Source organism: Crinia signifera, chromosome 3 (assembly GCF_055691185.1).
Source record: "Crinia signifera chromosome 3, ASM5569118v1, whole genome shotgun sequence".
In the NCBI taxonomy this organism is placed as follows: domain Eukaryota; kingdom Metazoa; phylum Chordata; class Amphibia; order Anura; family Myobatrachidae; genus Crinia; species Crinia signifera.
Window position 1 is genome coordinate 85,566,919 of NC_139219.1, and position 16,834 is coordinate 85,583,752.

A 16,834-nucleotide genomic window follows, 5' to 3' on the forward strand; every position below is an offset into this window, starting at 1 on the left:
AACCCTTTGAATGTCTAATGTGATATGTTAAAAAAGGTGTAAAAATTGCCAAGCAAAGTTTTTTTATTCATCATAAAGACCTGTAATGTTTACCTTACATAGGAAATATAATCTTTGTTTACACTACATTTTTTATTTGAATTTATAGAACAAATTTGAGCGACTTTGGCAGTTTTAGCAGATATTTTGAAAATCTGTCACAGATGTTGGCACTCAAAGAGTTAAAAGGCAGAGCAATCTATATAGCTGAATATTGTAAAAATATAATGAAATTCAATAAAATACATACTTTGAGTAAATATTTTCTAAAGAACCTTACTTTCTGTTGGGAAATGAAATAAGGATATAATATCCATAAAAGTTGCCAGAAATATGTCATAATTTAGACTCCAAGCACTAGAAAGTTTGAATAAAATGATAGCCATGCACAATTAAATACACATGAACATTGAAATAGTATTTTCCCATGACAACAAGTTGCAGCAACAAACCAGGATGGCCGAGTGGTTAAGGCGTTGGACTTAAGATCCAATGGATTTCTATCCGCGTGGGTTCGAACCCCACTTCTGGTATGAATTTTAATTCTACCCTTGAGAAAATGTTAAAGGAAGAATGTTAACAGAGTTATGTGCTTAACATGTTCAGGAGTCTATGTTGCTTACATTTGTTGAGCAACATAATTGTTCCACAAAAACATTCTCATATGGCAAGACAAAAAGCAACATTTGTAAAGGTCAATAATCATCATAAAAATAAAGAGCAGTCTATATGGCTGGACAATATGAAAATATGGTCAAAATCAATAACTTTATGTGATATAAATTTGGGAGTGAGGTAATACAAACGAGCATGCTTTGTGCACAATTTTGGATTACCATGGGTATGTGCACTCGTTATAACCACAGTATCCAAGTTTTAAATATATTTTATTAAAGGAACTGTATGAAAATGGTACAGCATTATGGATTACCATAGGTAAGTGCACTTGTGATACCCACAGTATCCAATTTTGAAAACTGTTCGCAGAGTTTGCAGCGCTGAAAATCCCTGACATAAAAAAAGACAACTTACCTGTCTGCTTGTCAACCGTGGTCTCTGCTACTCCTGGGGTTTTCCAGGCATATTTAGAATTGGCAGGGGGCTGCTGGGGGGCTCAGTGGCAGCTGGAAGTCTGCCTTATTTAGATTTTTTATTAATTTCAACTGTCAATCATAAAACATCAACAAAAAATCTATTTTGAGTTACATTTTTCAAATAAACTTATTTTCTATGAATAAAAGAAATATAGATATCATAAAATCTCTGAAAATACCCAGATATGTAATCATTTAGATTCTAAGTTGTGTATGTTTGAATAAAAGTTGACCATATTGAAAGAAATAGGCCCATTGCAAAAGCATCTAACATAAGAAAAAGCAGCTGCCAGAATCACACCAGGATGGCCGAGTGGTTAAGGCGTTGGACTTAAGATCCAATGGATTTGTATCCGCGTGGGTTCGAACCCCACTTCTGGTATGCTTTTTTTTCATTTAAGCCTTATATAAATGTACAAGTAAGAATGCCATCAATCAGAAAAGCATACATAAATATATGTTGCTTATGATAGTTGGCAACATGCATTCTACAAAAGCATTGCCATGTGAACATACAGAAAATGAAAGTTACATTCTGTTTTAATGTACATGACAGAATGTTGGAAATTAGAGAAAGGAGTATATGTTGCATATCTTTGTTGACCACCATACATTTCCACAAAAGAATTGCCATGTGACCGTACAGAAAAAGAAAGTTAGCATTTATTTCCAAATGTTAGTTATCAACATAAACCCTTTGAATGTCTAATGTGATATGTTAAAAAAAGTGTAAAAATTGCCAAGCAAAGTTTTTTTTATTCATCATAATGACCTGTAATGTTTACCTTACATAGGAAATATAATCTTTGTTTACACTACATTTTTTATTTGAATTTATAGAACAAATGTGAGCGACTTTGGCAGTTTTAGCAGATATTTTGAAAATCTGTCACAGATGTTGGCACTCAAAGAGTTAAAAGGCAGAGCAATCTATATAGCTGAATAATGTAAAAATATAATGAAATTCAATAAAATACATACTTTGAGTAAATATTTTCTAAAGAACCTTACTTTCTGTTGGGAAATGAAATAAGGATATAATATCCATAAAAGTTGCCAGAAATATGTCATAATTTAGACTCCAAGCACTAGAAAGTTTGAATAAAAAGATAGCTATGCACATTAAAATACACATGAACATTGAAATAGTATTTTCCCATGACAACAAGTTGCAGCAACAAACCAGGATGGCCGAGTGGTTAAGGCGTTGGACTTAAGATCCAATGGATTTCTATCCGCGTGGGTTCGAACCCCACTTCTGGTATGAATTTTAATTCTACCCTTGTGAAAATGTTAAAGGAAGAATGTTAACAGAGTTATGTGCTTAACATGTTCAGGAGTCTATGTTGCTTACATTTGTTGAGCAACATAATTGTTCCACAAAAACATTCTCATATGGCAAGACAAAAAGGAACATTTGTAAAGGTCAATAATCATCATATAAATAAAGAGCAGTCTATATGGCTGGACAATCTGAAAATATGGTCAAAATCAATAACTTTATGTGATATAAATTTGGGAGTGAGGTAATACAAACGTGCATGCTTTGTGTACAATTTTTGATTACCATGGGTATGTGCACTCGTTATAACCACTGTATCCAAGTTTTAAATATATTTTATTAAAGGAACTGTATGAAAATGGTACAGCATTATGGATTACCATAGGTAAGTGCACTTGTGATACCCACAGTATCCAATTTTGAAAACTGTTCGCATAGTTTGCAGCGCTGAATACCCCTGACATGAAAAAAAGACAACTTACCTGTCTGCTTGTCAACCGTGGTCTCTGCTACTCCTGGTGGTTTTCCAGGCATATTTAGAATTGGCAGGGGGCTGCTGGGGGGCTCAGTGGCAGCTGGAAGTCTGCCTTATTTTGATTTTTTTATTAATTTCAACTGTCAATCATAAAACATCAACAAAAATTATATTTTGAGTTACATTTTTCAAATAAACTTATTTTCTATGAATAAAAGAAATATAGATATCATAAAATCTTTGAAAATACCCAGATATGTAATAATTTAGACGCTAAAGCCCCGTACACACGGGGGGATATATCGTTGAGCGATATATCACTCGCGATGAGCGATATATCGCTCAGTGTACCGTTTTCTGGTCGCTGATGAAAGAGAAACTTTCGGGGGTGCCCGGCAGTGGAAATCAGCTGGTCGCATGAGCATGTTCCTGTGACCAGTGATCACTAAGTGGGAGAAAACAGGAGCGCGCACCCGGCAATATATCGCCGGTGCACACTCCCATCGTGGGCAATTTGGTCGCTCAGCGACCATATTTCACGAGATCTAGACAATATCGCCCACGTGTGTACACAGCCTAAGTCAGGCATGTCCAAACTATGGCCCTCCAGCTGTTGTGAAACTACACATCCCAGCACACCTTGCAATAGTTTTAGCATTCCCTAATAGCAAAACTGTGGCAAGGCATGATGGGAATTGTAGTTTCACAACTGGAGGGCCATAGTTTGGACATGCCTGCTCTAAGTTGTGTATGTTTGAATAAAAGTTGACCATATTGAAAGAAATAGGCCCATTGCAAAAGCATCTAGCATAAGAAAAAGCAGCGGCCAGAATTGCACCAGGGTGGCCGAGTGGTTAAGGCATTGGACTTAAGATCCAATGGATTTGTATCCGCGTGGGTTCAAACCCCACTTCTGGTATGCTTTTTTGAATTAAAACCTTCTAAAAATGTGCAAGGAAGAATTCCATCGATTAGAAAAGCGTAGAGGAATATATGTTGCTTATGATAGTTGGCACCATGCATTCTACAAAAGCATTGTCATGTGAAAGTACAGAAAATGAAAGTTACATTCTGTTTTAGTCTACATGGCAGAATGTTGGAAATTAGAGAAAGTAGTATATGTTTCATATATTTGTGGACCAACATACATTTCCACAAAAGTATTGCCATGTGACCGTACAGAAAAAGAAAGTTAGCATTTATTTCTGTTAGTTATCAACATAAACCCTTTGAATGCCTAATGTAATTTGTTAAAATAGGTGTAAAAATTGCCAAGCAAAGTTTTTTTATTCATCATAATGACCTGTAATGTTTACCTTACATAGGAAATATAATCTTTGTTTACACTACATTTTTTATTTGAATTTATAGAACAAATTTGAGCGACTCTGGCAGTTTTAGCAGATATTTTGAACATATCTCACAGATGTTGACACTCAAAGAGTTAAAAGGAAGAGCAATCTATATAGCTGAATATTGTAAAAATATAATGAAATTCAATAAAATACATACTTTGAGTTAATATTTTCTAAATAACCTTACTTTCTGGGGGACATGCTCAACATGTACAAATATATCAGGGGCCAATATAAGGAACTCTCAAGCACCCTTTTTACTGCAAGAAAGGAATCTAGGATGCGAGGGCATGAATTTAGATTAGAGGAAAGAAATTTTCGTTACCTCAAAAGAAAAAATGTCTTTAAGGTCAGAGCAGTCAAACTTTGGAACTCTCTTCCTGGAGAGGTGGTGTCGGCAGATACAATAAATACGTTCAAAATAAGGTTGGACATGCATTTATTGGATAAAAACATCCAAGGGTATGAATAAGTAACATAATCTGTCTTTTACAAGGGATAAGCTATTAAAACGTAGGTTGAACTCGATGGACGCAAGTCTTTATTCAGCCTTATCTACTATGTAACTATGTAACTATGTAAGGATATAATATCCATAAAAGTTGCCAGTTATGTCATCATTTAGACTCCAAGCACTATAAAGTTTGAATAAAATGATAGCCATGCACATTGAAATACAGGAGATCAGGGGGAGGGTCTCAGCACCGCAGTGAGGAAGGAAGGTGTAGACCAGGACTTCCCCTGCTGGTGCTGCTGCCCTCCTGAGTGTCCCGACCTACTGCTGCTGCTGCTCTCATCCCTCCCTCCCCTCTGCTGCCAGCGCTGCTGCCTGGCTGTCACACAGTGTGACAGGCGCAGCAGCAACATCCCATTCTGTGCACACAGTGCAGTGGCAGACTCAGCAGAGTCACAGAGCAGGGAAGAGCGCCTATGGAACACAGCGCCTCCCTGCTTTGCAGGCTCTGCTGAGCAGGTAGCGTCGGCCCTGGGAAGGAGAGTGAGTCAAGATAATTAGCAAATACCCATTTGTTTAGACATGCAGCTCAAGCTCCGCCCCTCACTGGCAGATTGCTTTGCTCCCAGAGGAGGGGACAGGACTCGGAAGGGGAGGAGTCAGGACTGGGAAGGAGAGGAGCAGTTGGGACTGGAAAGGGTAGGATTTGGGACTGGAAAGGGGAAGGTCAAGATTAAACCGTAACGCGCCCATTAGAAGAAAAGTCGAGATCCGCCCCTGAAAAATACATAAAATGCAATAAAACCATAATAAAACCATAACAATTAAACAAATCAGCAATATAATATCAATTCCCATTAAGAAAATTAATATGAGCATTTCCCATGTAGACGACGCACTGCGCATGCGCAATCAGGCAAACAAATGGCTGTGCATTCCACCACACATAAAGGAAGATCAAATATGTTCCATTGGTAATTCAACCTGTGTATATGAGTCTAAAACAAAGAAAACACAGTACATAATCAAACAAATGACGATAATCAAAAGTATAACATACTGTCACCATACCACACCATGAAAAAGAAGGAAATTTAGTCAGAAATTTTACTTAACTCGAATTCACCATTCAGGCCCTTGGGAACAATGGTGCCTAAATGGTGAATCCACTTCAAATCTTAATTTCCTGTCATGAGTATGCCATCTCTTTACCAAATGGTTTCTGAGTAAGGGGGCCTCACGGTAAATAAATTGAGGTTTACAGGATAATAAGCGACCGATAATAGAGTCTCTTGCAAGGATCTGCCAATTTTTGGAAAAACACACAATTTTTTTATCGAGAGAATTAAACTGGCTTATACTGTAAACAGCCATTGGTGTTATGAGTCTTTCTTAGTGATTTTTTCTTTATCTCTTAATATTTCTAGCCTGTCAATTTGGTCATTTCTATCTCTAGCGGTAGATATTAAGCCGCTGGAATATCCTTTGGAGGATAATCATTTATGTGGTTTCACCAAGTTGTTCCTGGCAAATGTCCAAATCCATTCAGTTACATTTAATGCGTGAAAATTGGTCAAACGGAATAGCATTTACAGAATATTAGACTCTGTTGGCTTCCTGTAAATTTAGGTTTTCAAAGAGCCCTGCTCTACATAGATATTAATCCAGAAAAAAAACATTAGTTTTACTGATGCAAAAACTTAAATTACTAGAAAGTGAATTAGTATTAAGCTGAGAACAAAAAATCTTCCGGTACTTGTGTAGTTTTACGGCGCCACCGCGCGTACAGTCTCTCATGAAACTTGGCAGCTTGCCAGACTCTGTTCACTGTGCGCGTGCCGCTCTAGATGTAATGTACATTATCAGCATAGCGCTGGCAGCAGCAGCGCATGCTGCCCGGTGCTGACAGGCCATTGTGGTACTTGTAGTTCCACACTGGACACCACGGCACACCGCTATCAAACGGGGCTTCTAAACTAGACAAGCCGGCACACCGCTATCAAAGGGGGTGTCTAGATTTAGAAGTGTCTAAATCTAGACTAGCTGCAAACCTCTAAGAAGGGGGCATCTAAATTTAGACGCTAAAGCGTATACATTTCGTTGGGTCTAGGGGTACATAGGGGTGCACTGTGCAAAACACTATTAAACCTGTTTACAATGACACTAGTCGACGTAACAGCTGTCGACCGTGTTAATTCCACTATCAACGTCACCCCGAAGCATGGCGAGGGGACGCGGTATGCGTCCGACTGACCTTTTGATACCCCCACTATCCACGTCGGCGTGGAGTTGATTTTATAAAGTGTGGCGAGCTCAGCGAGCCACCGAGCCCGAAGCATGGTGAGCGCAGCGAGCCCCGCGTGGGGATGCGGAATACATGTAAAGTAATCCGTGTCCTCACTGCACTCGCCACACTTTGGGGTGGCGTGGATAGTGGATTTAACATGGTCGACAGCTGTTACGTCGACTAGTGTCATTGTGAACAGGTTTAATAGTGTTTTGCACGGTGTACCCCTATGTACCCCTAGACCCAACTAAATTTAGACGGTTTAGCATCTAAATTTAGATGCCCCCTTCTTAGAGGTTTGCAGGGAGTCTAGATTTAGACAATTAAGTGTCTAAATCTAGACACCCCCTTTGATAGCGGTGTGCCGGCTTGTCTAGTTTAGAAGCCCCATTTAGGGAGTCTAGATTTAGACAATTTAGCATCTAAATCTAGACACCCCCTTTGATAGCGGTGTGCCGGCTTGTCTAGTTTAGAAGCCCCGTTTGTTAGCGGTGTGCCGTGGTGTCCAATGTGGAACTACAAGTACCACAATGGCCTTTCAGCGCTGGGCTGCTGCCAGCGCTATGCTGATAATGTACATTATATCTAGAGCGGCACGCGCACAGTAAACAGAGTCTGGCAAGCTGCCAAGTTTCATGAGAGACTGTGCGCGCGGTGGCGCCGTGAAACTACACAAGTACCAATCTTCCTAACTCCCTCTCCAAATGAAAAAAAAATCATCTATAAAATGGTACTAGGACACAGGTTCGCCACCCCTACGCTATTAGGCCAAATAATAGTGTTTTTCTAATATGACATAAAAAGATTTGTGTAAGTGGGGGCGAACCTGGTGCCCATAGCTAAATCAAGATAAAGGTAACACTACCGAAAAGCATCGATCAAGGTACCCCCGTTTTACTGCATTTTCATATGTACTAAAACCCCGCCGCCACATTACCGCAGGGCAGGGTATCGCCACCTTTGGGTGGTGATACCCTACAGAAGCCTATGGGCTTCAAATGCCTCCTGACGCCAGCCCAACGCCTCCGCCACCCCAATGCCCCCCCTGGTTTACCTTGCATCAGGTCCTCCCGGACCCGGAAAGTAAACCCTTCCTCCCCCTAGTAAAGTAGCCGAACATCCTACTGGCTGCAGGAGGAGGCGCCAGAGACAGCCTGCTTAGCTGTCCCCGGCGTGAGGGGAGAAGGAGGTGCCCGGGAGGTAATGGAGACCCCCCGCACACCACAATACAGGTGCTCCATTACCGCACCACTATGCCAGCTGCACATGTTAGTACATATGTGCTGGCATTGCGGCGCCCGGTCGGCGAAGGGCAGCGATATTTATTAATACATCCCACCCTTTGTCTGTAGAGTAAGGGTTGCTCTGGTTTCATTGCACAATCACAGCTCCACAGGCTTCTCTGGAACTCTCCACTCACCACCCTATCCTGTGAGTTCTAAAGATCCAGTCCTACCATTATTACCAGCCGAATAAAAAACTAATGAAAAATTCCAGGTGGTCTTGAGATTTACAATGAATCCTGCACAGAGTCAGACTCCCAGTCTAATTCTTGCAGATGCAGAAGTTAACTGAAATGGTACTAGTTATCTCGTTATGAGTTCGGTCTCAGGAAAATCTCTTACGCTCGCCCCAGGGCATCACTCCAGAGCCTAAGATGAATCTCCCTGACTGCTTTTCAGGAAATCGAAAATATTTTTTTTAATTTCAGGGAGAGTTGTAAACTTCTTTTTCGACTATGGCACCATTCCTCAGATTCAGAGGCACAATGGGTGGGTATTGTCATGTCATTACTTCAGGGGAATAAACAGACTTGGCCCTTTGGTTTAGTCATAGGTGAACTGCCTTACTTTCTGTTGAGGCCGTTTTAAATCCTTAGCCTATTTTATGATTACCCTGACAGGGAGGCATCTGCTGAAAGCAGTTTACGTGCCTTCAGACAGTAAATATCCTGTGGAAGTATATTGTACAGAGTTTCGCCGGTGGTCAAATGATTGTGTCTGGAATGACCCTACCCTGTGCAGTCAGTTTCGCCTTTTACTATCTGAGCAAATTAAGTATAGTCTCATTCAATATCCTGTTCCCGAGACTCTGGGCAAGCTTATGGAACCTGCTATAAAGATCGACAGACATCTCAGGGAAAGGAGAGCAGAGAGAGGGGCTAGTGCTTTACAAACATAGAATCATAGAATTTGACAGCAGATAAGAACCATTTGGCCCGACTTCCGGCTCCGGCAGGCATGTGACAAGCCGCAGGGAAGACCAGCTCCGTAGAGAGGTGATTCGGGCGGCACCCCAGAACCACCGCTGAGCAGTCTCACCCACGGGGAAGCTCCCCCACAGCCTCCGGACCAACGCCCGCTGCATGGAGAGATTTGTCTCTCCAATGCCAGGACGCCAGCAGACACGCTGCACGAGTCTGCAAAAAAACAAGATGGCGGCCGCGAGCGCAAAGCCTCCCAAAGCAGGGAGACCAGAACCAGCCAGCCCACGGATGCCCGTGCTGCACTCACAGGCAAGCGACTCCCTCTCCAACAGCCCCTCTGCCGCTGGGACACCTCAGGAGGAGATGGGTGACACAGTACGCCTAAATGCAGATCCAGCCTCCTATCAGGACATGGTAAGAGCGATCAAAGACACCATCACTCACTTATTCAAACAACAGGCAGACACACTTAAAGCCTCCATTGAGGAGCTTAAGGGACACCTAACACAGCTCACTCAGCGTGTCTCCCATAATGAATCCCAAATTGGGGCTATGTTTCACGAAGTGCAGTAATTAAAAACTCACAATACAGCCCTCCAGAAATCCTGCCACATGATGTCTAACAAATTAGACAACCTGGAAAACAGGTCCAGGAGGAACAACTTAAGGCTGGTTGGGCTGCCAGAATCAGTGAGGGGACAAGCATTGCAGCATTTTATAAGGAATACCCTGCCTGATCTATTGGATGTAGCTGCTGATTGTACTGGAATGGTTGTGGAGAGAGCCCACCGTTTAGGCCCAGAAAAAGAGGGAGCCAATAACAGGCCCAGGGTGGTCATATTCAGAATATCTCCATAAAGAATTGCTATGGGCGGCATCACGCAAGATTAAAGGCCTAATAAGCTGCACTTGTTCCAAGACTACTCGGCGGAGGTCACCAGGGCCAGGAGAGAATTTTCAGGGATATGCTCTCAGCTGATTAAAGAAATTTGCCCTAATATACCCGGCCAGACTGCGCCTATTTGAGGATGGGTCATTTAAAGACTTTTCCACCCCGGGAGATGCTCAGGCATATTTGCAAGTAGAAGCAAAGCGTAGCCCATTGAGAGAGTAATCCTCAGGGGACTTAACTGTGGGACATTACAACTTATAGTTTTTCAAGTAAAAAAAACGGGACTCGAATAGCCTGGCAGACCTATCCCCCATTTGTACCTCCTTAAGGGGTTGGACTACTTCATATTGCTGTTAGGCGCTTCAGTTGGAGGGGAGGGTCGGTGTGCTGGACTTGGGGACAATGATGGGGCTAACGAACTTGTATGATGCCCTTCTTGATCCCTGTGGGACATTTGAGATGGCAGACTATTCTCTACAGGTTTATCGACCGAGTCCTGTCATAGTTTAACTTTCTGAAGTTAAAATGAATCAGATTGAATAATGGGGTGCCAGCCCATCTTGCCGGTCCGGGACGACGAACACGAGAGAGATGAGCTCCGAATGGGGCCCTTATTCCCTGAAGTCTAGTATTAGGCAAAATATTGCAGAGGAGAAAGATTTTCTCCTGATTGGTTGTTCTTGTTATGACCTGTTTTTTATTGAGGTCGTAGTTTGTTTATTGTTTAATTTTGTTTTAACGAATTGTAGGGGAGGGTTGGGGGGGGGAGTTGCAGAAGGGTAGATGTGCAGATCCTGGGGCAATGGTACAGAAAAATGTTAGAGATGTTGTGATATGTCAGTCTTAAGGTTGTGTTCATGGAATGTGGGTGGGGTGAATTCTCCTATAAAACGTGAAGAAGATTCTTATTTACCTTAAAAAACAGAAGGCGGACGTAGCCCTGTTGCAGGAGACTCACCTCACCGACACGGAACATGCAAAACTCGGGTCAATGGGTTATGTGGTGGCGGCTTCAGCCTCCTTTGGGTCTAATGCTAGGGGGGTCGCTATCTTAGTGAAAACATCCCTAAATGCAAAAATTACCCCAATATATACTGATACGGAAGGTAGGGTACTAATCTTGAAACTTCAGGTTCATAATAAGGAATATACTATATGCAATATATATGCCCCCAACTCCTCCTCTAGGCAGTTTTACCGTAAACTTATGTCCAAATTATATCCCCACTCTGACACCCCACTGATTCTGGGAGGGGACTTTAATATGGTAGCCAACCCGATACTGGATCGCTCTTCATGCCCTAGACGCCCACCTTCTCAACCAAAAATAGATATAAAATATATTACGGAGCAACTGCATATGGTAGATTGCTGGAGGTTGTTATATCCGACGGATAATGATTATACATGTCTATCGGCCGCTCATGGCACTATGTCCCGTATAGATTATATGCTCACTTCCTCTTCCATTTTGTCTGGCATTTTAGATGCGGGAATTGAACCGGTCAGTATATCGGATCACTCACTGATTTGGTGTGATTTAGCCACCTCGGTAGACACTGGGACTCACCGCCAATGGCGCTTCCCAGCATATCTGTCTTCCTCCATCAGGTTTCTCAATATGCTGGAAGCAAAGTGGGAGGATTTTTTCCAAAACAACAATGGACAAGATTCGGATCCGTTGGTATTGTGGCAGGCAGCAAAGGCAGTTTTAAGGGGCGAAATCATGTCATATGTAGGTAAACACCGCAGGGACAGAGCAGCCCTTGTTCTGGAAGCTCAGGAGGAATTGACGTCAACCTTTGCCCAATATAAATTGTCCCAATCAGATGGAGATAAACAACGATATGTCCAAGCCAGGTCCCATTTTGACTCCATCCTAGCGGCTGAGGCTACAAAAAATATTTCTAATTCTACTTTTCAGTTTTATAATAATGGTAACAAAACAGGGCGATATTTGGCTAACCTACTCAGAGGATCTAGACCTTCAGCAGTAGTCATCTCTCTTAGGTCTCCGGAAAATAAGGTCACACATAAGGGCAGTGAAATTTTAGATATATTCAATAGATTCTATACTAAATTATATAGCCAAGACAACATTGACCAGGCCAGAAAGGAAGAATTTTGGGGTTCAGTAGACTTACCTGAGATCTCGGACTCGCACAGGGAACGTATAATTTCCCCTATCACGGACGAAAAGGTTAAACAGGCCATCGGCTTGCTGAAGCCCCTGAAGGCGCTGGGCCCAGATGGCTTTTTGGGGGAATTTTAAAATTTTAGCCCCAAGGGTTAGGGAAACACTAACTAAAGTGTTCAATGCTATTATTTCGGGTTCCCGGGTGCCATTGTATTTTAACTCTGCAATACTGTAGTTAAGGTACTGCCCAAACCAGGTAAAGATATGGAGGCTCCGGGATCATATAGACCGATCTCCCTACTTAACGTAGATTACAAATTGTTGACCAAGATCATGGCGAAAAAGACTAAAATATTTCTTACCAACGGTGGTAGACCCAGACCAAACGGGATTTATATGCGGCAGGCATTCTGCAGTAAATGTCCGCAAGGTGTTAGCGGTGATTCAGGGACTGGAGGGAGAGGAGAACCCAGGTGACCAGGCAATCATATCTATGGATGCTGAAAAAGCGTTTGACCTGGTCACCTGGGACCATTTATTTGAAACGCTGGTTCGATTTGGATTTCCGCCATCATTTATTGACTTGCTCAAGAATTTGTATTGGCACCCGCGGACCCAGATAGCCTGTAATGGTTACCTTTCTGCCCCATTTAAGATACAGAGGGGTACTAGACAGGAATGCCCCCTGTCCCCCCTCCTGTTTGCCCTGGCACTGGAACCACTGGCAATTGCACTGCGCAGGAGTCAGTTGTATAGGGGAATCCAGATAGGTGCTACGGCAGTAAAGATATGTCTTTTCGCCGATGATATGCTCCTGTTTGCTTCCGATTTGGAGACATCTATGCCAGCGATACTTAATGTGATCGCGTCTTTTGGATCATTCACGGGATACAGAGTTAATGTGGGCAAGTCCAAGATCTTAAGGATGGGGAGCCGGGGGTCGTCTGAGGGGGTTCCCTCGATCCTTATTCAATTTAAGGTTACTAAAGAATCCATCAAATACCTGGGAATTCAAATACCAGACGATCTGACCAAATTGTACCAGCTAAACTTTACTCCCATTATCGACAAAATTGTGACCATGCTAGAAAATTGGAGGAATATACCTTTGTCTATGATGGGTAGGGCAGCTGCCCTACAGTCTATAATATTCCCAAAAATGTCTTACTGCATCCAGATGTTGCCCATAAAACTGACAGGGAAAGATGTGGCCAAGTTGAATAAAAGCTTTTTCCATTTTTTGTGGCAGGGGAAGAAGCCACGTATGGCTAGACATAAGACATTTATTAGAAAGTCGGAGGGGGGGGGCTGGGGGTCCCAAAACATTATAGCATTTACTCAATCTGTATTCTTACGTTACATCTTGGATTGGTTGGTGAATAGTCAGCTCCTTACCCATAGGACTTTGGAGGGTAAGTTGGTAGCGCCGCATTCTTTAGCGGCATTACTTTATATGCCAAGAAAAACGCTCCCCTCTGGGGTTTTGAATAATATGATGTTTGCTGATACCTTTAGGGTGTGGGTGGACATTAATAAAAATTGAAACGAAACCACACTGTCACCAAATTTGCACCGCTATTGGGTAACCCAGTCTTTCCTGTGGGAGAATCCTCGGCAGGGTGCCGCAGGTGGAAAGAGAGAGGAATATTATCTATAAAAGATGTATTTGACCCAGGGGGGAAGGGTAATGTCCTTTCAAGACCTTAAAGATAAATACATGATACCTAACAGTGATATGTTTGTGTATTTCCAAGTGCGTCATTATGCGCAATCTTTGCCACCTCCCATGTTAGATCCTGATCTCCCCGATGTGTTACACTCAATATTTATACTCAGCTCGACTGGACCTTTTAGATTAAAATATGTATACAGTGCCCTCCTGCCGGCACAGCCAGACAAGATCTGGAGTGAAGCCATTACATCTTGGCATAGAGATATACTGAGTATCTCAGAGGCTAAGACCTTTTTGAAGCCAATGGAGAAAACTTTAAAAATACTCAAATTTGCTCAATTCCAGGAGGTCCACATTAAGACCCTGCACAGGGCTTACATTTCCCAGGCGCAGAGGAGACATTTTGTCCCTGGGGAATCGGGTTGATGTTTGAAGTGCAAGGGCATGGGGGCAGACTTCTTTCACAGTATGTGGGATTGTGGACGCATTAGGAGGGAGGGAAAGGTATGGGAGGGAGGGGGGAGTTAAAGTGGGAGGAAGTTTAATTAACTGTATGCTGATGTTCTGATGTTTGCTTATTTGTTCGTATATGCTCTATAAGGAAAAATTCGAAAGGCATATCTTGTGAAACCATCATGCTTTATTAATGTTTTCCATGCTTTTTATGAAGTGACATTGCATTTCAAACAGAAGTTATTTACATGCATGGAAAGCTTTTTACTGTCTAATGTTTATTGTCTTTCCACAAAACACAATAAAAAAATAAAATAAAAAAAACAACATTTGGCCCATCTAGTCTGCCCCTTTTTTTATCCTTCAGGTAATCTTAACCCTTTTTGATCCTTATTTATTTGTACGGATATTCATATGCCTATCCCAAGCATGTTTAAATTGTTCTACTGTCTTAGCCTCTACCGCCTCTGATGGGAGGCTATTCCACTTATCCACTACCCTTTCTGTGAAGTAATTTTTTCTAACATTTCCCCTGAACCTACCTGCAGTTTCAATGCATGTCCTCGTGTTCTATTACTTCTTTTCCGTTGAAGAAAATATCCCTCCTGTACTATTTTAAAACCCTTTATATATTTGAAGATTTCTATCATGTCCCCCCTTTCCCTTCTCTGCTCCAAACTATACATGTTAAGATCTTTTAGTCTTTCCAGGTAAGTTTTGTGATGTAGGCCATGCACCATTTTAGTTGCCCTTCTTTGTACACTCTCTAATGTATTTATATCCTTCTGAAGTTATGGTCTCCTGAACTGGACACAGTATTCCTGATGAGGCCATACCAATGACCTATAAAGTGGCATTATTACTTCTTTTGTATTCACTCCCTCAGAGGATATTGAGGAGCCCATTCAAGTTGGTCTTTCCATAATTTTTCCTGAGAAAAGAACATGTAGACTCAGCCAAGGGCACTGTCTATACTGCAGCAGAAAGGGACATGTGGTGCGTTTCTGCCCAAAAAAACAGGGAAACGCTCAGGCCAGGAGAACAGTGAGGGGGTTCATCTAGGCCTTCAGATTGTCACCTCAGATAACTCTTTGTTAGTACCGGCTAAGGTATCTTTTGCTAGTCAGAACTTTTCAGTCTCAGCATTCATTGATAGTGGAGCTGACGGGAATTTCTTGGACATCACTCTTGCTCAGACACTCTGCATTCCACAGCTTCAGCTCCAAAGATCCTTTACTGTGTGAAGTCTGGATATAAACTCCCTCTCCAACGGGGAGATTACTCACCAGACTCCCCCCTAACAGTTGACTGTGGGTGTGTTGCACTCTGAGGAATTAGCTCTCCTGCTCACCCACTGTCCAACTGTTCCACTAGTTCTGGGACACCCCTGGCTCTCTAACCATAACCCAACTATCGACTGGAGAATAGGGGAGGTAGTTTGTTTGGGTTCCGATTGTTCCATGAAATGTATTATTCGCCCTGTGGAATCACTTCAGTAATACCAGATGATATTCCTGCTGCTTATCAAGACTTTTCAAAAGGTAAAGCAGATACCCTTCCCCCACATCATGCCTGACTGTGCAATAGATCTTGTCCCAGACGTCTGGTTACCTAAGGGAAGACTATATGCACTGTCTGGCCAAGAAACCAAGGCCATTGACAAATATATATGAGAGAGCCTTAAGAAGGGGTTCATCAGGCTGTCCAAATCCCCTGTGAGTGCGGGATTCTTCTTTGTGGGTAAAATGACGGTTCCCTGAGATCCTGTAGATCCCTATAGAGCCTTAAAAAAAATTACTGTAGCAAACACCTATCATTTACCCCTCATATCGGTGTTATTTCACCAGCTTCACACTGCGGTAATTTTTTCTAAGATTGACCTCAGGGAGGCACATAACCTCATCCGAATAAGATCTGGGGATGAGTGAAAGATATACAGAAAAAAACAAGATTGTGTCACACTAAACGATCCCACACAGATAGAATATATTCACTTCCCCTTACATCAATATTTTCTGTAAAATCCTGAAGGAAATATTTTCTGTAATTTGAGGGGTTCAATAAAATCCTAAAGGCAATTCTGAAACAACTCAGAAAGAGAAAAACATAGTGCAGATAGTAGGATCACCATGAAGAGGTTGAATTTTTATATCCCACTCACATGTTAAATGATGTTATAATAGCAGAATATGGACACTGATGTCCTGCATAGATCACTCTGGCCAGGTACTGATGTAAAACTTAAATAGGTACCTAAAACTTAGAAGGTATATAATAGGGCAACACTGTATAGATAAAGTATCACAAATGTATTATAGGTTTGCACTCACATTAGGAAATTATAAACAAGCATGTAACACCACAGCGGGTGTGATAAAGAAATACTGGATTGGTGGATATCCGCCAGGGATAATACTTGCTGCAAGCTTGGCCTTGGGGTGCCGGCTCCTCCAAAAAAGCAGATGGATGGTTTAAACAGCATGCAGAA

The 16,834-nt window shown here is 42.0% G+C and overlaps 4 non-coding genes across 4 annotated transcripts; all 4 read left to right on the plus strand.

Moving 5' to 3' along the window:
- The first annotated feature begins 489 nt into the window (after positions 1–489).
- Positions 490–572, plus strand: TRNAL-UAA (transfer RNA leucine (anticodon UAA)). Its single transcript has one exon. It is a non-coding gene; the product is annotated as a tRNA-Leu (tRNA).
- An 860-nt stretch (positions 573–1,432) lies between these two features.
- On the plus strand, positions 1,433–1,515 carry TRNAL-UAA (transfer RNA leucine (anticodon UAA)). Its single transcript has one exon. It is a non-coding gene; the product is annotated as a tRNA-Leu (tRNA).
- Positions 1,516–2,314: 799 nt separating this feature from the next.
- TRNAL-UAA (transfer RNA leucine (anticodon UAA)) lies at positions 2,315–2,397 on the plus strand. The gene has a single exon. It is a non-coding gene; the product is annotated as a tRNA-Leu (tRNA).
- A 1,329-nt stretch (positions 2,398–3,726) lies between these two features.
- Positions 3,727–3,809, plus strand: TRNAL-UAA (transfer RNA leucine (anticodon UAA)). Its single transcript has one exon. It is a non-coding gene; the product is annotated as a tRNA-Leu (tRNA).
- Positions 3,810–16,834: the final 13,025 nt, after the last annotated feature.